The sequence below is a fragment of the Tamandua tetradactyla genome, chromosome 18, assembly GCF_023851605.1.
Source record: "Tamandua tetradactyla isolate mTamTet1 chromosome 18, mTamTet1.pri, whole genome shotgun sequence".
Classification (NCBI taxonomy): Eukaryota; Metazoa; Chordata; class Mammalia; order Pilosa; family Myrmecophagidae; genus Tamandua; species Tamandua tetradactyla.
The window spans coordinates 23,531,294-23,553,259 of NC_135344.1; the positions used below are offsets into that span (position 1 = coordinate 23,531,294).

Sequence of the window (21,966 nt, forward strand, 5' to 3'; positions counted from 1 at the left end):
AATGGATGGATCACTGAATGAAAGGAAGGGAAATTGGAAGCAGCAGATGCATGCATGCTAAAGAAAACTTTGTGGACAATGAAAGGAGGAGATGAGGGTGAGTTCATTTGAAGGTAGTATTGAGAGAAACATGAGTTATATTTGTAGATAAAAGAATAGGAACCAATGTTGAAAATGTGCTTGGAAATGAGTTAATAAATGGAACATTTCAGAAAAGATAGATGAATGTGGTAGGATTATAGAAAAGATAGTGTTTCCCAAACTTTCCAGATCATAGGAATTACCCTGACACTTGATAAAAATACAGATTCCCATGGATCTTCCTATGAAAGTCTCATTTATGAGGTTTGGGTTTGGGGCCCCAGAAGTCATAGTTCTAGTAAGTTCTTTAGATGATTCTAATCATCAGACAATTTGGGAAACACTGATTAGGCCCCAGTCAGAGAGCAGAACCCACTCAAGTTACTACAAACAAAGGGAATTTAATACAGGGATGTGGTTACATACTAGGAAGTAGCCATTACTCCCAGAGCCAGAAGAACCAGAGCCCAGGAACACAGATAATAGACAAGACCTAGAGACAACCTAAATGTCCAGTGATAGCAGAATGAGTGAAAATATTGTCTTATGTTCATACAATGGAGTAAGAGCAGAACAATAAAACAGAATGAGGTACTGCTATGCAAAAGAAGACTGACAAAATGTGATTCCATCTACAAAAAGATCCCAAACAGTCAAAACTAACTATATCACATAGGATGAGTATTTAAGAGAGAAAATGAAACGATTACCATAAAATTCAAGATAACTGTGACTGGCATTGGAGGAAAACGTGGATTGTAATACTCAAGATATTGAAAGATCAGGTGTACTGGCAACAATCTATGTCCTGACCTGGGTGATGGTTATATGGGTGTTTATTTTATAATTGGTCATTAAGCAGTGTATTTATTTTATGCCCTTTTCTCTCTGTGTGTAACATTTCACAATGAAATGTTTTTGAAAACATATTAAGGAATATCATTCAAGGATCCTGGCTAGCTGGGATAGGAAGGGAAGGCAGGGAGGGGTGCCATGGGCCTCTGTTTGTGGACTTCACCCACCGATGCTGAAAGCAGTCCCAATTGCTGGTCCAGAGCCTGCAGGCCAAGCCCATGTGGAAGAGCCTTCCGGCTTTCATTAGGTACCTGTTAATTCTTACAATGTACCCCATTCGAATGGACTTGTCTGCTGTCTTGGCTTACAGTAGATATAAAAAATAAACCAGCAAACTTGAAAAGATATGATGAGCTGTTAGGTGTAGAAAATTAGGGAGGTGACAGCAGAAAATGGGACAGCAGACAAAGCAGCAGGAAAGCCAAGCCGTGGAAGAGCAGCTGTGGGGATGCAGAAGACTAACTTCTGGCCGACGACCTCGAGGCCTGCCTTGCTGCATTGCCCCCTAGATGATGACCCCGCGTCCTCGAAAGGAGTCTAGGATATCACTGGTATGCTCTGTTTAAGACAGCAGGGAATGCATCATATGTTTGAGAAAATTTCTATTTAAAAACCTTCTTTTTCATCAAGGTTTGGCACTTACAGGCTGAAATTTTCTTACCTGAGAAAGCTTTCTATTGATACCCAAGAAAATAATGAAGCCTTTGGGTATTTGCTGAAGTGAGCAGTTTTCTTATCTCTATAAGAGTAGACCAGAGATCCTCCCTTGTGTGTAGGCTAGTCACCCTTCCCACTGTCTTCCCTTCATGGAAGAATCCAGAATCTCTTAGGTTACTCAGGGAGTATCAATTGCATGGAAGAGGGAAAAGAAAAGGTTGGGAACAAACTCTGAAAAGATACTTAATCTATTTTGGAGATTTTACTTTTTCAGCCTTTTACAGCTTGATGATCTCAAGCCAACATTGCTACTAGGTATATGTTAACATTTCTACCACTCTCTTCTCTCTATTCTGTTCTGTTCTTTTTCTGCCTAATCTTCAAGTATCAATCTTGACTTTGCATTCACCCCCCTAATATTTGGAATGCATTCTGTCCTTGTGCAAAATAGATAGGCTTTCTACTCTTCACTCTAAGTTGGTTGTCTGTTACTATTGCAAATGACACAGTTCACAATCTTCAGTCCACTGCTTTACTCCAAAAATTTTTGCTTTTATTATAACAAGCTCATAATTTGAGACTTAACTGCCCTAGTTCCAAAAGATTAAAAAGAAAGCCTGCAATCAGGGGGGACATCCCCAACCAAATATCTATGATACACCAAGAAGCTGGCTTTGAAATACTGCAATGTACTTACTCTTTGGCACTTAAAGTTAGTGAGGGAAGAAGTTGTGATCAGAGAGCGTCCTCAGCTATTAATAGCTCCACAGCTGCCAGTTTAATAGAGAAGGCAAGACAAGACAGGAACACTGGCATCAGTAGACCAATCTGCGATGGTGTGGCATTACAAGATACAACACTGACTGGCTGCTGCTGGCTCTAGACAAACCGCTCACCCAAGGAATGGTATGCAAGTCTTGAAATTGGTAGAGAACAAATGTGAAGTGGGAGGTGTGAATGTAAATATTTGAAGACTCAGATGATATTCCACAGCAGCCTCAAGTGAGAAGTAGCATTTGTTCAAAAAGAAGCAGGGATTACCTGGAATGGGGAGACTATGGATATGACTAATAGACAGATGTGCCTATTATCTCAAGATAATAGATAAGATTGGCAGGAGCAACTTAAAGCAAAAATGAATAAGGACACCCATGCCTCCTGAGCTGTCTTTAAAATAAGCCCATTAAAAAGAAACAAAAAACTTGCGGGGAGCTGCATGTTTCCCATCTTTTCTTCGAAAGACAACACAAAAACCTCTGAATGAAAATTGATGTACATAACTTTCAGTCAATTAAAAAAATCATTAACTACGTGTGGGTTGCCCAAGCAGGCACGATGCAGGTTCTCCTTCTGGCTCCCTGAATTTAAAAAAAAAAAGAAAAAAATTTCTACTGCATCTGCATTGATCTTCAAGAAGTGGTAGGAAACAAAGGAGACAAGTCTATTTTGGCTTCTTATACCTGGTTTTGGAAATGGATTGGTGGAGGGATTAGGGATGACGTGTGTGTTTCAATGATCCAGGAAATGGATGTTGTTATAAGAATAACAAGTCAAAATCAAGCTATCTAGGCCAGCTTATCCCAAACAGCATATCTAAATAGTCAAATTGGATTTTTTCAATTCCAAAAATTTTCCTGCCTGGAGGATATGCCCCATTGCTATTAGAAAACTGTTTCTCTGGGCAGACGTTGAACATTTCTTGACCTTCAAGTGGACTTACCTTCTTTTGCTCTTTCTTTAATATATTTTCAAACTCTACAAAGAAGGAGTCCATGTCCATTTTTCTCCTAACTCCTTCCTTTAGACTAAAATTACTTTATTGACAATCACCAAGAACACCTAATGAACACGCTGAAATCTTTTTATCTGGGCATCAAGAGTTGGGGGAAAGTTTTGTCATAAAGAGACATATGGCCAGGAATCAGAAGACCATCAAAACCAGAAATAGCTCTGTGTCTATTTATAGTCAGCGACAAGGCTTGTCAATTTGCCCTTCAATATGTCTAAGTCACTCCCAATACCCATGCCTACGGCCACCACTTGGCTTACACTCTTATCAACCCTGGGCAAGATGCTGCAACAGCACCCTGGCCTGTCCCCCTCCCCTCATCAAGACCCTTCACTTCTTATACCTCCTGCTAGCACATGGGACTCATATTAACAAGCTCTCATCAAGCTGTAGTGGAGGAGCCATGAAAGAGAGAAGTCATGAGACAGAGGAGCTCTTATCAAGCTACTTCTCTCACACAGCCCTGCTCCTAATGCTTCACACCCAAATTCTTAGTAACTTGGTCCCACCCCATATACCCAACTTAATTTCCATTCTTCCCCAACTTTCTATTCTAATCAAAACCAGGTGATCTCTGTGCCATGGCACATACCATTTGTCTTTCCTGAAAATAATCTTTTTCTTTACCTAACTGTTCTCAACCTTCAAGATCTTGATCAAATTCCACCTCTTCCACGAACTCCTCACTCACCTCCTCTACTCTACTCATATATTTTGTGCTACACAGTTCAGCAGCTGACTCAAGATTACCCAGCATTAGCTGGATTGTGTGCAGAGCACTCATCTTGTTTAGGCCTGTCCTCATTCCCCATTGCACGTAGCCCAGAAAAGAGTGCATGGTGGGTCCTTGGGGAAAACCACTGATTGTTTGAAATGCCATTGAAAGGAAGCACATGCCTAAAATCCTCATCTCTTGAACTTTAGGGGATTTGGTGGACAGCAAACTGTTTTGGAATAGAACCCAGGAGGAGTGCCTTCACGAGGTGGAAGGTGCAAATGAGACAAAAAGATTGGGGTTGGGTTGGGGTGGGCACTGGCTTTGACTATTAATGAAAAAAACTGACTTCCTAGCATGGCTGCTGTGTGGCCTTGGACAAATTATTTAAGTTCTCTGATATTTAGCTGCCTCATCAGCAAAATGAAGATGACAACAATATCACTTCACAAGCTCTTGATGATGCTTACTTGACAATGTGCATAGTCAGAAAATATTTATCTATCCTTCTCCTTCACAGGTTCTCATCTATCTCCCAGTCTCCTGGATTGAATTAGTAGTCACAGGCTTTAACCCTCCTCTTTCTTTCTTACATCCTGGCATGTGTCTGAGAGCAGAGTTGGTAAGTGGAAGATGAAGACTGGCTCTCAAAAAGGAAGGTGTGATTCCTATGCTCCTGAGATCCTCAGTCCAAACCTGTCCCTATGGCTAAATAACCATTTAATGTACCAGACGGCAAATAATAGTCATTAGGAAAATGGCCTCTCTTTTCCCAAATTCCCCGAGGATTCTGACTTTACCCAGCCCCTATCAGCTGTCTCCTCTCTGTTCTCTCCACAAAGAAAGGTTTTAAACTCGTAATGATAAATATCTTAGAAAGGTTAGGAAAATGACCTCGATGGAAAGAGAGTGAAATCCTCACTGGAAAATTTCAATGAAGGGCTGGCTCTCATTCAAAGAAGAAAGTTCTTGTTTTGTTTTTTTTTTTTAAAACCAACAATAATACCAATAAATATCCAAATAAAACATATCTTCAAATGACTGTTGTGACTCAACTGTAAATTTTCCCTAAAGTCCAATTGTGACAAAAGACACTGAAATAATAAACCTAGTTCCAAAGTAGGCACGCCTGCAAATGTAGTAATTTCTACCTAAGAGGCTTTGTATCCAAACATGTCATTTGAGATACCCAGCAGACAAAGGAGAATGCCCCAGCAAACAAGGCCGCCATTCAGCCCCGCAGCCCCGGGGCATTGGATTTCCTCACTGGGCTCAATAACATTTTCAGCCACATTAGGCACCAGTTTCAGACCTGGTGGGAAGCAAATTTAAGTGTCTCTTTTAGTGAAAAACAATGAGAATGCTGTATTTCACAAAAGAAAGAAATCCGATCACTTTTGGATTGGCAGACCTGGAGTATTAATGATTAAATCTGACAGTAGCATGTACTCCTAAGATGGTGAATTTTAAAGATGCTTTTAGGATGGCAAAGTTTACACCAAATGGGAAATGTCCCAAATCCTCTACTGAGCAAAATTCTTCTTCAGCCTAGGAAAAAATATTCATCCTATTTATATCTGTCTTTTTATCTCCAGGGCAAAGTGAATTGAATGAATGAATGAATGACCCTATAATCAGAGAAGTAGCCCCATGATATTGATACTTTAAGAACAATAGATTAGAAAAGCACGGAAGATTCAAATTCAACAATTGATTAATTCATTCACTCACTCATTTATTCAATGAATTGATTGCTGCTATGTGCCCGACACCTGGGATGCAGAATTAGCAAGAGAGACTGGTGGTGGGAAACAATGGCATCTGGGGTAGGGACTGGGAGACTAATAACTGCAGAATGAGAGGAAGACAGACTTTCAAGACCCGGAGAGGAGAGGAGAGGAGAGGAGAGGAGAAAGGATGGAGTCATTGGCACAGGATGGGAATACAATGATAAGTAAAAGATAACAACAGTTGTGGGAGTGGGAGACCTCTTGCCAAAAAAAAAGAGACCTAAGAAATCAAGGTTTGAGAGGTAAATGGAGAAGTTTTCATGCCATCAAGGACCCCAGTCCAGCCTGCATCCAGGCTGTAGACACTGAGGTTGGTGGAATCATTTAAAGCCAAAAGACCATGGACTATCCCTGTCCCACTTTAGGAGGACAAAATCTCTGTGTGGGACTGTGGCAGCCAGCCGTCAGCAGGCCGTGAGGTCAGGTCAGGCTTCTTCATGCCAAGAAGGGTGGAGAGAAACTGCACAGGTGTTCTTCCTACCCTGAAAGCACTTTCTCTAGCATATATTCTGAGCCCCTGCAGTCGGCAGAATTCTAAAATGACCCCCACGCCATCAAAATTTCTTGCCCTGATTCCAGGGCCTGGGAATATGATGAGATTGCAACCCTGACCGGCAAAAGGGGGTTTGCAGATGTAATTAAGTCACTAATCAGTTGACTTAGAGTAAACCAAAAGGGAGATTATCTGGATGGGTAGAATCTTATCATAAGAGCCCATTAAAAGCAGAGAGTGTTCTCTGGCTTATGACTGAAAGAGAAGTCGAGAGAGATCCAAAGCTTGAGAAGGGTTTGATGCACACTTGCTGGCTTGAAAATGGAGGGTGTCACCTGCAAGGACCACAGAGCAGCTGCTAGGAGCTGAGAGAGACCCCTGGCTGATAGCCAGCAAGGAAATGGGGACCTCAGTCTTACAGCTGCATAGAACTGAATTTTGCCAACAATCTGAATAAGCTTGGAAATGGATTTCCACAGAGCCCAGCTGACATCTGGATTTCAGCCTTGGGAGACCTTGAGCACAGAATGCAGTTGAGCCTGCTGGACTGCTGACCTATAGGAATACGAGGTGTTGTTTTAGGCTACTAGGTGTGTGGTAATTTGTTATGCAGCAAATAGAAAGCTAATATAACGTTCTAAGTGCCAGACATTGGGCTGGACACTATAGAGACATCACTGCTGCCATCAAGAATCTTTAATCATGTGGAGAAAAAAAAAAGTAGGCTGGTGCAGAGAAAGGCAGGATTAAAGGCCAAATGAGCGAGACATGAAAACTCACTAGTGAGGTGTTCTGAGAGAAGGGGGGGGGCCATGGCTGTGGTGGTGAGATGTACTATCAGGGCTGCGCTGGGTGTCTCCAATTATAGAATAACCCCCAACATCTGGGTGGTCCTGGGGCCCTGAAGATGTTCTATGAAGGAATGGGTGTGCATCTGGAAACAATTAGCCATTCTCTCTTTAACATCAAAATTAATAGGAAAAAAACAGGGAAATTAAAATTTAGTTACGGAGGGGATATATGGCTAAAATGCCCTTGTTGCTAAAAATTAACAGGCTATCCTACATGCTGGCCACAGATACTATTAATTGTATCCGTTTTGCTCTAAAAGATGCTGATATTCCTCAGTTATCCAAAATTCTGCTTCTTTTGTATTTTTCTTCTTAAATAAAATGTCATCATGTAAAATAAAAGGAATGTTTAGGAACCCAGGGGAGATTAAGATGTCAGCCAGCTGAGGGCAGCCCTCTCTTGGTAACAGATTAATTCCTCCTCTTTTTATCTTTGCAGACTCTTCCCCAAGATCCCCGATGAATGAAGATGTCAGTGAAGAAAACACACCTACTGCAGACTTCTCCCTTCTCTGAAGGGGGAGAGGTGAGGAGGGAGGGGATGGGTAGATGAAGGGCAACTGCAGATGTAGAGAGAGAAGGGAAGTGATATTTATTCATCTAAGACCTGAGAAGCTCCAGAAACATCACTCTGAGTAGGGGCATCTGATTCTGTAGTGGTACATCCTGACAATCAGCATCCCCAAAGATCCTCATAGATGGATGCCAAAAACATCCATTTGCCTTTGCTAACACTGCTGGAATGTAATATACCAGAAACGGAAAGGCTTTAAAAGAGGGGGATTTATTAAATTGCAAATTTACAGTTCTAAGACCATAAAAATGTCCAAACTAAGTCATCCAGGGAAAGCTACCTTAATTCAAGAAAGGCCAATGGGTCAGAACACCTCTATCAGCTGGAAAGGCATGTGGCGACTTCTCTCCTGGCTTCGTATTTCATAAGTATTCCTTGGGGGTGTTCTCCTTCTGCATCTTCAAAGATCTCTGGCTATGTGGCTCTCTGGGCTCTGGTGGCTCTGATGGCTTTGAGCTTTTTCCAAAATGACTCCCTCTTAAAAGGCTCCAGTAAATAACCTCACCTTGAACGGGTGGAGACACATTCCCATGGAAACCACCTAATCAGAAGTTACCACCCACAATTGGGTGGGTCACATTTCCATGGAGTCAATAAAAAAGACCCCACCCAACAATATTGAACAAGGATTAAAGAGCATGGCTTTTCTGGGGTACATGATAGTTTCAAGCCAGCACACCATGTAATGGTGCCACATTAACAGCTTGTTTTGTCATGACAGTGTGCATCACCTTCCGGTTTTTACTTGGCACATCTACCCTCTTCCTCCCCAACCTGCATGTTCTACATGGACGATGTGGATCTTATCAGTTATGCAAATGCTTTGCAGTTGTTGATGCTGATGCAGCAATGGGCTTCATGGATTTCCTTATCTTTTTTATCTTGCTTTGCCTTACTGTCCACTCATTAATGCCATAACGGCGGCCATCTGCAGTAGCTATTTTGCCTGAATGAAGCAGCTCTAACAATTCTACATTTCCCTTCAAGTTCATCACTTTCCTCTGTTTCTTAGGAGCACTTTCTGAACCACTAAGTATACTATACTTATAAAATCATGGACCCATGATTTTAATAAGTTATGGCATTTAAACAACACAACATATGAGAAACTCGAGAGGCAAATATCACTGCGAGAGCACTGTGAGATGTCACATGAGAGTGACACAAACACGCTTGACATCCCCAAACCCATGCACAGAACTGTAGTGACTTTACTACAAATTAAATTTTAAGAAAAAGAAAAAAGTGTAGCTGTTCATTTATGTTATTAAACAGTAAAATACGTACTGTTCAGGTAATATTATACATAACACTACACACATTTTACGCATTTATGAGTTACTAAACTTTTTAATATATCTCTACATTTCTAGCCTCTGTGTGTCATCTTCTGGCTCTTGTGTTTTTTTTTTTATATAAACTATGACTTTTTACTTATTTTAACTTTAAAAAAGAAATTGTGGGGGGTGTTGTGTTAGTTAATTTTTTTTAATTAATAAAAAAAAAAAGAAATTGTGGGGAAGGTAGGGGTTAACAAATGAGCATGACTGCTTAATCATTACATTGATATTTCTTTTAGTCTCCAGTATCTTAGAGCAGCTAGAAGTAAAAACCTAAAATTCTAGAATTGTAACCCATACCAAATTCTGAAATCTGTTCTACAACTAATTGTTGAGATGTGCTTTGAGATTTACTGCTTTTTTGTACCTAATTTTTCACAAAAAAGTCAATTTTGACGATAAATGCATAGCTATATGATGATATTGTGAACCACTGATTGTACACTTTAGATGATTATATGGTATGCGACTATATAATACATATCAATAAAAAATAATCTAATAAAAGATCAAAGGAGAAGGTAGAGCTATAAAAGAGAAGATAAGATTTAATAAGTGAGTATGACTCCTGAATCATTATATTGATATTTCTTTTAGTCTCTAGTGTCTCAAAGCAGCAAAAAGGAAAAAAACTAAAACTGCGGAATTGTAACCCATACCAGACACTGAAATTTGTTCTTGAACTAATTATTGTGATGTGCTTTGACATTTGTTGCTTTTTCTGTATATATGTTATTTTTCACAGTAAAAAAAAAAGATCATGTAAAATAATAATATCATGTAGCTACACAAAACATCGGTCCATGGAGGTGCCCCACAAATGGAGCTATTACCAATCTGAATCAAAGAACCCTTATAGAAAATCTGAGACAAAAAAAAGAAAAAAAGTCTGAGATAATAGTTCCCAAATTTTCCAGGGAGTTAAGAAATAGTGCACCTTATTAAATCTTCCCCTCTCTCCCACCCAGAGACTCCTCTAAGGTGAGGGCCCAGGAAACTGAGATTTAAGATGTACCCCAGGTGATTCTGATCCCACTTTGCAAGTGGTTTCTGATCACATTTTGAGTAAAACTAGTCTAAGACTTTCATCAGCAAAACAGCAATGACTGCAGTGAATTCTTCCCCTATTTAGGAGGTTTACTCTCTTTTTTTGTAAGCATTTTTGTAGTAACATTTATACAACTCAAAATTTCCCATTTTAACCACTTTCATGTGTACAATTCAGCGATGTTAATTACATTCAAAATATTGTGCTTCCATAACCAGCATCCAGTACTCAAACTTTCATCAACTCAAACAGAAATTCTATACCCATTAATTGATAATTCTCCCTCCCATAACCTGTACTCTACTATTTGTCACTATGAAATTTGCTTATTCTAGGTATCGCATATAAGCAAGAGCATCCAATATTTATCTTTTTGTGTCAGGCTTATTTCACTCAACATGATGTCATCAAGGTTTATCCATGAGTCACGTGTATCAAAACTTGATTCCTTTTTTATGGCTGAATAATATTCCATTTGTGTATCTATAACATATTTTGTTTATCTATTCATCTATTGACGGACACTTGGGCTGTTTCCACCTTTTGGCAATTGCAAACAATTTTTTGGGTACATGTCTCTGTTGAAGTCCCTGTTTTCAATTTTTGGAAGCATAAATCGAGATTGTTGGTGTGCTGGTTTGAAAGTATTAGGTACCTTAGAAAAGCCATGTTTTAATTCCGATCGAATCATGTAGGAACAAACATTTCTTGAGGTTGGAGTTTTCTGATCTGATTATCTCCATGGAGATGTGACGTGCCCAATTGTGGGTGTGGCTTTTGATTAGATGGAGATGTGACTCCACCCATTCCAGGTGGGTCTTGATTAGCTCACTGAAATCCTTTAAAAGAGGAAACATTTTGGAGAAAAGACAGCCTAGAAAAACGACAGGAGCCTCAGAGCCAACAGAGAGAGCAGATGTAGAAGCTTGGAGAACAGCTGCTTCAGAGAACAGAGACACAGATGTATGGAGATGCTTGGAGCCCAGCGGACATCACCATGAGATGTAAAGCAAGCCAGAACCTGGAGAGAGCAAAGGGAAGCCAAGAGATGAAAGCTAGTTCCAGAAAATTAAAGTGAGGAACGCTTAAAGGAACAGAGGCTGAAAGCAACGGAGCCCAGGAGCCAGGGACAGCAGATGCCAGCAGATGACTACCCAGCTGACAGAGGTGTTCCTGACCCATCAGCTTTTCTTAAGTGAAGGTAACCTCTTACTGGTACCTTAATTTGGACACCTTCACTTCCTTAGAACTGTAAACTTGTAACTTACTAAATTCCTTTTAATAAAAGCTGTACCAGTTCTGGCATATCACATTTGTGCAGCTTGCAAACTAAGACAGCCAGGTCAGAAGGTAATTCTACATTCAACTTTCTTAAGAACTGCCAAACTGATTTCCACACTGGCTGCCTCATTTTACAATGCCACCAACAATGTATAAGGATTCCGAGTTTTCCACATCCTCATCAACACTTGTTATTTTCAATATTTTTAATAATAGCCATCCTAGTGGGTGTGAAATGATATCTTATTGTGGTTTTGACTTGCATTTCCCTGATGAACAGTGGTGTTGAGCATACTTTAACAGGTTTAGTGGCCATCTGTTCATCTCTGGAGAAATGTCTAGTTAAGTCGTTTGTGCATTTTAAAATCAGGTTGTCTTTTTGTTGTTGAGTTGTAGTTCTTTATATATTCTGGATATTAACCTGTGTTGGTTTGAAAGGATGTATGGACCCTAGAAAAGCCATGTTTTAATCCTAATCCCATTTTGTAAAGGGAGAATAATCCCTATTCAATACTGTATGTTTGAATCTGTAATTAGATCATCTCCCTCGAGATATGATTTAATCAAGAGTGGTTGTTACACTGGATTAGGTGACGACATGTCTCCACCCATTCGGGTGGGTCTTGATTAGTTTCTGAAGTCCTATAAAAGAGGAAACATTTTGGAGAATGGGAGATTCAGAGAGGGCAGAGCAGAACAACATAGCCACCAGAAGCAGAGTCTACTAGCCAGCGACCTTTGGAGATGAAGAAGGAAAATGTCTCCTGGGGAGCTTCATGAACAGGAAGCCAGAAGAGGCTAGCAGATGATGCCGTGTTTGCCATGTGCCCTTCCAGATGAGAGAGGAACTCTGCCTGTGTTCGCCATGTGCCCTTCCATTTGAGAGAGAAACACTGAACTTCATCAGCCTTCTTGAATCAAGGTATCTTTCCCTGGATGCCTTAGATTGGACATTTCTATACACTTGTTTTAATTGGGACATTTTCTAGGCCTTAGAACTGTAAACTAGTAACTTATTAAATTCCCCTTTTTAAAAACCATTCTGTTTCTGGTATATTGCATTCCAGCAGCTAGCAAACTAGAACATAACCCTTATCAGATATATGGTTAGCAATTATTTTCTCCAATTCTGCAGTTTGTCTTTTCAGTTTCTTGGTGTCCTTTGTTATACAAAAGTTTTTAATTTTTTTTAAATTCCATTTTTATCTGTTTTTTCTTTTGTCATGCTCTTGGTATCATACCTAAGAAATAACCACCAAATCCAAGATCATGAAGGTTCCCCTCTGTTCAAGAGGCTCACTCCTCAGAGATCAACTATCCACCCTGCACAACATCACAGGCTGACTGGGGTTGGCTGACGTGAGCAGGACCTAGCCAGACTTGGTTCCAAGCTGGCATCTGAGTCCAGGTCTCCTCCATATGTCTCGTATCCCTTATGTCACATTTACTGTGACAAAGTTGAACTTTACCAAGCCCTGTGATCCTGGACCACTGCAAAGGTTAAGAAATCTCCCCACTCTTTTTGTGCTGAAAAATGGATGACTGCAAAGAACCAACCTTCCCATAAGATTTGAAAAGCCTCATGGATGCCCCCTCATTTACAAGCCCCGACTTCGAATTCCCATTCTTTGCCTCATAAATGGTTAGCTGAACTGCTTATCCCCATTGATCAATCAGAACAAAGTGCCAGTTAACCAAACTGTGGTTAAGCTTCTCTTTTCCCCCCAGGTTCCTAAACTTTATAAAGCCCACCCTGTGTCTGAGCCAGCATACAGCTCTCTTTAAGGGTTCCTCCTGGAGAATAGGCTACTCCAGAGTAAAACATTCTCTGATCTACATTCTGATCACACCACCCTTTCATGCCACTTCCCTACTTCCCCACACCTGTCTTTTTCTAGCCTTATTATTCCTCTTGATAAAATAAAAACCCTTTTTGTGTAACCCTTGAGATGCTAGCAAATCTAGTCAGAGTATTCTCCCTATTGCAACAGTTCCCCTACCCCTATTCAGTAGTCCATTACCCTCCTTGAAATACAGTTATCCCTCCCACATTGCAACTTTCCCCATTGAGTTTTGATGTACTGTGGGTTGGATAAGAAATTAAACCGGAACTTTGGGGGAGTTTTGTGGAAGATGCAGACAGCATGTGAAGGCCGGCAGAAAACACAGAAAAAGTTTAGAAACTCAGAAATGCATAATATATATGTATAGTATTGTACAATATCAACATATTTTATCTTTTAATACCATAAATATACATAATTTTTAAAATTGATATGTATTATATATTCACATAGTATGTGAATATATATACTTACGTTCATGTGTTAAACCCTACCTTCTCTGTATAACTCCACCCTTACCTTTGATCTTTCTCTCACTCTTTAGGGGTATTTGGGTTATGCCCATTCTAACTTTTTCATGTTGGAAGGGGTTGTCGATAATATGGAATAGCGGGATGGACATAATCTTATTTTTAAACTTGTGTTCTAGTTTGCTAGATTGCTACAAGCAGACAGCATGAAATAGGTTGACTTTAACAATGGGAATTTATTAGTTTACAGTTTTAGGCCGTGAGAATGTCCAGCTCAAGGCATCATCGAGGTCATGTTTTCTTCCCCAAGACTGGCTGCCAGTGATCCTTAGGGTCTCCGCCACATGGCAAGGCACATAGCCGTGTCTGCTGGTCTCTCCCTTCTCTTCTGTGTTTCGCTGTTTCTAGTTTCTTGCTTCCATGGCTTTCTTGTATTCATTCCATTTATTAAGGTTTCCAGTAAGAGGATTAAAACCTGAGTGAGTTGGACCACACTTTAACTGAATTAATCTGGTCAAAAGGTCCTACTTAGGATGATCCATACCCAAAGGCTTGGATTAAATTTAAGAACATGCCTTTCTGGGGTACTTAGGGCTTCAACCTACAACGTGTAAACTTTGGTTTGCTGTTGTTACATTTTCAGTTTTACAAAGTTCTGTATGTAAAGATAAATACACAGAAACAAATGACATCAACTTTCTAACAGCAGTCCTCATTGGTGGCATCATCATTTATGAGGAGGAAGAAGCCATTCAACACAGCCCACCACAGAGACTATTCCATTGGCAAAGAATTCTCATTTACATACAAGATTGTTACTCAGCCTTTCTGTTCAAGACTGTAAATCATCCTGAGGCCTCTACACACTAGGAATTAAGAGCCAAATCAACGAGCGTGATCATTGATTTAACCCTGCCTCCCCCTGGCTCGTCACCGTGAAAAGCGTGTGTAAGGCAATTGCATTTAGAGTCGGGGCTCGTCATGTTAATGCCAGAAACGACACTAACAAGATTCTTAGGTCTAACTATCTCCATGTTACGGCTGAGGAAACTGAGGCATAGAGAGGTTAAACAAGTTATCTGGGATCACATGAGTAGCAAGAAACAGGGTCAGACCTATCCTTGATTTTTCTACTGTCTGCTGCCAGTGGCATACTTAATTTGGTTTATAGCTTTAAGCCCTGGGCTATGTAAATAGGCAGATAAACAGTTCTTGTAGCCAAAAAAGTCAAGCAAAGCAAAAGGAGTTTAGAGATCATGGAAGGGAGAGGGCCATGATTCTGGGAAGTTTTGCCTATAGACTGTTGGCGCAAGCGGAAGCTGCAGCCTAGACTAGTCTGTTAAGGTTGGAAGGCTCCTTCTCGTTCCTGGGAACACAGAGAAACGAGGGAGGAAAGGGGAGAGCGAGCAAGGAAAGCAGGTCCGCGACCACTCAGGGACTGAGAGGAAGGACAAGGGAACGAGAACCTTCTGAGAAAGCGAATATTCCTAGAGGTGGTATTAGAAGTCTCTGAACTAAAACAGGCCTCCCCACTTAGGGTTTGACTCCCTAGGTGTGTGACTTGGTCTCCTTTTGAATAAGATTTCTCAGCTCAGTCAGCGTCCCTTTGCTGGCTTGTAGGGAGGAGGTGGAAAAAAATTCTGCCCTAAAATGTTGAATGCTTTGGCTCTCAAACCAGGATTTAATGACTGAGGAGGGTGTTTAAAATGCTGTTTCCCGGGCTACCCCTCACACTCTGATTCAAATATGTGAGTTGCACTTAGGGATCTTCATTTTCAGTTAGTTTTCTGAATCCAGTGCTGAAATCTAAACCACCAGTGTTTGCAAAACACTGGACTGAAAAAGTGATTCACAAATTGTAGTCATTTTGAAAAAAAAAAATTACATAAGGAACATATGTCTAGTGTAAGTACATTTTAAAAAGAGAAAGGGGAAAAAATCACTTGCGGTCTTCCCTGCCAGATATGTTACTATTAACATTTAGATGAATAGTCTCCCACATTTTCCGGTGTAGGTCTCCTATACATAGGTGGGACTACATCTATATTATTCTGAAGGTCACTTTTTGCATGCCCTTCCATGTCAATAAACATCAATTTGCATAACACTTATGGTAGAATTTCAGGTATCAGTGAAGAGACCTGGGGGAGCCAGGGTTGGGTCTTCTCCCCTGTTCTTCATCCCACACTATATAGCAAACCTCTGTGTAAGGCCAGAACTTGGATGCGTTTCTGAATCCCAGCGTCCTGCATCCAGCTACACTTCACGGAACCCTGACTGGTCAAACCCCACGTTCTTGCTGATGCTGGGCAAGGCTTCTGAAAGCCGTCAGGGCATGGGGCAGCCTGAGACGCCAACCCTGAGGGTATTTCTGTTACAAAGCGCCGTGCCCTGCAAGGCTGGCACTTCGGGATTGCATATAGGGTCCCTCCCAAGTCCCAACCCCCACCTCCCACCCTCGCGAGCAGGCTGGGAATGGGTTCAGGAAGGACGGAAACCTGACGCCAGGGGAAACCCGAGCACCGCAGCCTGTGATTGGCAGGGGGCGCCCTCCACGGGAGCACCCGTCCCGGGCAGGGCGGCGGCTCCCCACACAACGCAAAGTTCAAATCTACCGCGGCTTGGGAGCACAACTGGGAACAATCAGGGCCCTGCCCTCTGCCCTCTGCCCTCTGCCACAGTACCCCGCCAGGGCTGCCCTTCCCGCCGCAGAAACTAAGTGTGAGCCCTGGGTACCAAAGAAAATGCGTTGTAGGGGCCTGTTTTCGAGAAGAAATGAACTTAAAATAACCATCTCTAGTAAACTTTTTTTTTTTGTAAGTAATTGGGTAATTGGCTGAGAGATAAACAAACAACAAAGCCAGTCTTTCGACCTCCTGTTCAGGCAGTAAAGGGGGTCCGCGTTTGTATCTTCCTGGGGCTTTTATGACCTCAGGGCTGCTCTCTCCCAGCCTTTGGGCCCGGCCAGCACAAAGCCAGGCTGATCACAGAGCAATTTCGGAAATGAGGGTCTTGAATGGAATTTCCTCAACACGCCCTCCCCAGTCTGCAGTCTCCTCACTGAGCTTCCCCTTTTGGAAGGCTCTGGGCGGGGCTGGAGAACAAAGGGACTATTTCTCTGGGTTTTCCCCGGAGCCCAATAAGCCCCATCGTACAAAAATTCTATAAAAGCAATTCTTATGTTCCCTTCCCATGCTAGGGCTGTCCGGAAGAAAATAAATCAGCTGCTGTATATTTATGGAGTATTTAAAATACGTGAGATGGCAAGTGAGCCACTACAGGACTCTGTCCCTCCCAACAGACGCTTTGAACAACCAAGAACTGGCAGAGACATCTTTCTCACAGCTCCAGCAAACAGTGGAAGGAAGGCTGTTTCTCACAGCTCCAGCAAACAGTGGAAGGAAGGCTGTAACAGGGCAAGCACTGAATCGAGAAAAAGGCTACTTAAAAGCAGTGGATCCCGTGGTGCCCTGGCTGGTCCTTCCCATTCCCCTTACCGGCTTCACGCAGAGCCGCCTGCGCTCCCACTGCAGATCTCTGGTTCCGATTCCGGAAGGAACAGAACGGCCCTCATGCACAAGCTGGGAGCATGTGCGCCTGGCCCAGTTTGTCTCGTGGTGGCCCGAGGGAATCGCGGTCCTAGAACTTGCCCTGCATGTGGAAGGCAGCTCACAGAGCTCTCCAACAGAAAATGATGTGGGAGCGCAAGTACAGTCGCGCTGCCTGGGGCAGGGGCTGGCTGGCTGGCTGTAAGGCCTACTGTGCAGTACCCAGGACCATGATAAGCTATTTTCTGGGCAAGAGGTGAAAATGGGGGAAGTCCTAGGGCTAGGCATGCGCAGAAAGGATTCAGGGAGGTACCTATGCTTTGACCTGGAGCTATTCTCTAAACTCTTTGTATGGAAAAGACCTGAAGGAGAGTACTTTCATAGGTCACTCTGCAAGGACAGGGCAAAGGTATTTTCTTTTTTCCTTATTATTATTATTATTTTTAGCTTTTGGCATTCAAGGAAAGCTCTGTAATGACACTGGCTGGATAGAAGCTTTAGGAACAGACGCCTCAGAGTCTAAATTCCAGTTATCAAAATGTCCAGGTTTCAACAAAAGGATGCAAAATATACAAAGAAACAGGAAGTGATGGTCCAGACAAAGGAGAAAATTAAAGCATTAGAAACCATCAATGAGAAGGACCAGACCTGGGACATACCAGACAGAGATAATTTCAATAGAGAGATGGAAATTATGAAAAGGAATCAGAGCTGAAGACTATAATAACAAAATTAAGAATTCCCTAGAAGGGTTCAACACCAGATTGGAGCTGGCAGAAGAAAGAATCAGTGAATCTGAAAATAAAACAATTGAAATCATCCAGACTGAGGAGCAGAAAGTAGAAAGAACGAAAGAAAAGTGAACAGAGCCTGAGGAACCTTGGGACTCATAAAATGTACCAATATATATATTGTGGGAGACCTAGAAGGAGAAAGGGAGATAGGGGAAGAGAGAATATTCAAAGAAATAACGGCTGAAAACTTTCCCAATTTAACAAAAGACATGAATATAACCATCCAAGATGTTCAATGAACACATAACAGGATAAACTCAAAAAGATCCATGCCATGCTATGTTAGAATCAAACTGTCAAATGCCAGAGTTAAAGAGAGAATTCTGAAAGCCGCAAGAGAGAGCTAATATGTCATACACAAGAAAGCTGCAAAAAGATTAACTGCCAATTTCTCCTCAGAAACCATGGAAGCAAGAAGGCAGTGGGGTGACATTTAAAATGCTAAAAGCAAAAAACTACCAGCTAAGAATCCTATGTTCAACAAAATTATTTTTCAAAAATGAGGGAAAGATTAAGACATTCTCAGATTAACCAAAGCTAAGAGAGTTCATCATGACTAGACCAGCCATACCAGAGATGCCAAAGAGAGTTCTGCAGATTGAAAGCAAAGGACAACAGAAAATACACTGAAGTTCTATGAAGAAATAAAGACCTCGAGTACTGGGGTAAATATAACTTCTGGTGCTATTGTATTTTTGCTTTGTAACTCCTCTTTTTATTTCCTCCAGGGAGCTAAAAGGCAAATGAATAGAATATAATGAGAAATCAGTGGTGTGGGACTCATAATGTATAAACATGTGATTTGTGATAAGAACTACATAAAAGTGGAAGGATGGTGGGGTATAGGAGCATAGTTTGTGTAGACTACTGGAGTTAAGTTGATATCAAAGCAAACCCGATTGTTTCAGATTTAGGATGTTAAATTTAAGCCACGTGGTAACCACAGAGAATACACTGAAGAATATGAAAGAGCATGGAGACAGAAATTAGAGCACAGATTGCCAGGGGCAAGGGACGGGGAGAACAGGGAGTTAATGCAATTGGGTTCCTGTTTGGGGAGATGGGAATTTTAGTAATGCAAGGTGGTGATGGCACTGCAACACAGTGACAATGATTAATCCCACTGAATGGTATGCTTGGGAGTGGTTAAGAGGGGAAAGTTTATGTTGCATGTAAGTTTCTACAATTAGAAAGGAAAAGAAAGAGAGAGAAAGAAAACAGGAAGGAAAGAAACAGGGAAGGGCAATGACAATTAAAGGCAATACATGATTCTGGATAGGATCTAACAAGGAAGGACAGAAGGACATTATTGGGAAATATGAGGAAATGGAATATAGACTGTTTGCTTTATATCAGAGTTAACTTTCTTAGACTTGGTAACTGCACTTAAGGAGGATAAGCACATGAATATCCTTGTCCTTAGGAGATGTTCCTGGCAGTATTAAAGGATCAAGGAGCATGATGTATACAACCTACACTGAAATGTAGACAAAGGATTGTTAGATCAAGAGACAGATACACAGATAAATGGATAGATAGGTGAACTGATAGAATGATGGATGGCTAGCTAGAATGTTATGGCAAAGGTGGCGAAAATATTATAATGGGTGGATCTAGGTATTTGGGTGGGATATATTGGAGTTCTCTACATGGGTTTATATTATTTTTGCAATTGTCCTTTAAGATTGAAAGTATTTAAAAATAACAAGTTTAAGCAAAAAGACCAAAAAATTGGCTGAGGTCAATTCTTTCCTTATATGTGCATGTGCCCTCTCAGAGAGATGGAATCTCTCTCTGTACCTTCTTGAGTTGGGGCTGCCATACGACTGCTGTGACAAATAGAATATGGTGGAAGGTTTGCTGTCTCCTAAGTTCCAGGCCTTGCCTTTAAGAGGACTGAAAATTTCGGCTTCATTTCTCTTAGAACCCAGCTGACATAATATAAGTCCATGAGCCACATGGAGCGCCCCACCAGAGCTCAATACAAGCTTGGCAATGTGAGTGAGGCATCTTGGAATTAGATCTGTCAACCCCAGTGGATCTACCTCAGTCGATATTACTTGGAGCTGATATAAACTATCCCTGCTAACCTACTGTCTCAGTTGCAAAATTGTGAGTAAATAGATTATTTTTTGTTGCATTCATGTATCTGATTTGTTCTCACAACAATCCTTTAAGAAGGTATAATTAGTCTTATTATTTCTATTTTGTAGATGAGGGGCTGAGATTGAAGAGGTTGAGTAAATTATCCAAGATCACACAATTAGTAAGTAGAAAAGTTATGAGAATACAGGACCCATCCTGGAGTTGGTGCCTATACTAATTTGGCTGGAGTTAGGGATATTAATTGGCAAGTTGTGGGATAGAAAATAGGAAGACAGGTTGGGATCAAATTAAGGGGGTCCCCACATACCCGGATAAGAAGCTAGGACTTCCTTTAGTTAGTGAGCAGAGCTACTGAAGGCTTTTGAGCAGAAGTGACAGGATCAAGTGGATGAAAGCAGGATAGTTTGAAGGGACAAGAAGCTGTAAACAGATGCTCCAGCCAAGAGGTAATCAGAGTTATTCAGGAGGGGCATAATGGGGGATTGTGGCACAGGTGGCCCAATAGGAAGGCAAAGAGACATGTGTCAAGGCTTAAAAAAACCAACCTACCCAATGTCTAGATTCCATGGCCAGTGACTCCAAAGATTTGAATTGGGGTGTCCATAAAGGAGAATGGTGATACCATTAAGGAAATTGGCAATGCAGGAGACAAAGCCAGTTAGAGTACTATATCTTAGACATTCAAAAAATTATTTTTGGAATTGGAACAGATTTGAGAAAGATGCATTTAATTTTTGACATGCAGAAATTGAAGAGCCAATAGAGGATGAAGCTGTGTAGCACCTGGCCCCTACCCTCAAAGCAGTTTATCATTCTGAGTTCTCCCTCTCACACATATATACACACATGCTCGTTCACATGCACATTCATAATACACATGTACAGGGAGCAAGTCAAGGGCTTAATAAATAAGAAAAGGAATAAGCTGCCAAGGCATTTGGCACTGAGAGTAAATGTGACGCCTGAATGTCAAGATGAAGACTTCATTCCAGGGGGCTGTGGTAGTCTCTGGGCTGGGAGAGTGAAGGAGCCAGGTGGTGACGGAGGTACACCTCTGTGTGCCTAATTGTATCATCTCCGCCGCAGGTAGAAGGTGGTCTGATTCATATCCGTCAGTGTTTACAGACAGTGAGTCAGGTAACCAAACAAAATCACATCTCTCATAAGGGAGCCAGTTTCTCCTTGGATTCCCAGTGTGGGAGAGAAAGGAAGCATTCTTCCTTGGAGTTGGAATGGTAAAACCAGGCGGCGTCCTGCTTTGGCTAGCATGGAAGGGTCCCTGTCCGTGTTAGGGAAGCAAAGCATGGTGCCCTTTTTGAGGAGACGGAAGTGGAGGTGGAGTGGCAGGGGGGAGGCAGGCCCCAGGCTGCCCCTGTCCTCTGTGCCAATGGGGAGGTGCCACTTGATGTTGGCCTGGCTCCCAGTCTCTTCTGAAGCTGGGAGATTAGGGTAAATTAATCCTTTGCTCCATTGCCTTGGCTTTTTCTGTGGAGCAGGGGGCTGGGCTGCCTGCTGGTTCCCTCAGCAACAGGGCCTGGCTCGCCTGGCTCCATTGTGAACAGGGCCCCAGCTGGGAAAACCAATAGGGGGAAGGAAGGGAGGAGGCCGGGCCTTCCCAGGTCCTTCCCTTCTGGGGGGTTGTAGTGGCTGAAGACACCCTAGAGTCCTTGGTTCCAGAGGGGGAGGGGGAACCTCTCAGGCCCTCACTCCCTCTCTGTGAGAGGAAGGCC

The 21,966-nt window shown here is 41.8% G+C and overlaps 1 protein-coding gene and 1 long non-coding RNA gene across 3 annotated transcripts in view; one reads left to right on the forward strand and one right to left on the reverse strand.

Moving 5' to 3' along the window:
• The window catches only part of ZNF532 (zinc finger protein 532), a 262,905-nt gene that overhangs the window by 211,561 nt on the left and 29,378 nt on the right, over positions 1 to 21,966 (reverse strand). Inside the window, exon 1 of one of the 2 annotated variants that reach the window (XM_077135341.1) lies at positions 17,286 to 17,509. The exons of the other annotated variant lie outside the window; for it this stretch is intronic. The gene's annotated coding sequence lies outside the window, so the exon portion shown is untranslated. Of the gene's footprint in view, positions 1 to 17,285; positions 17,510 to 21,966 lie in introns of those variants that run through there. 2 annotated transcript variants of the gene reach the window in all.
• LOC143662018 (uncharacterized) lies at positions 16,489 to 21,443 on the forward strand. The gene is made up of 3 exons (XR_013165093.1): positions 16,489 to 18,795; positions 20,055 to 20,242; positions 20,344 to 21,443. It is a non-coding gene; the product is annotated as an uncharacterized LOC143662018 (long non-coding RNA).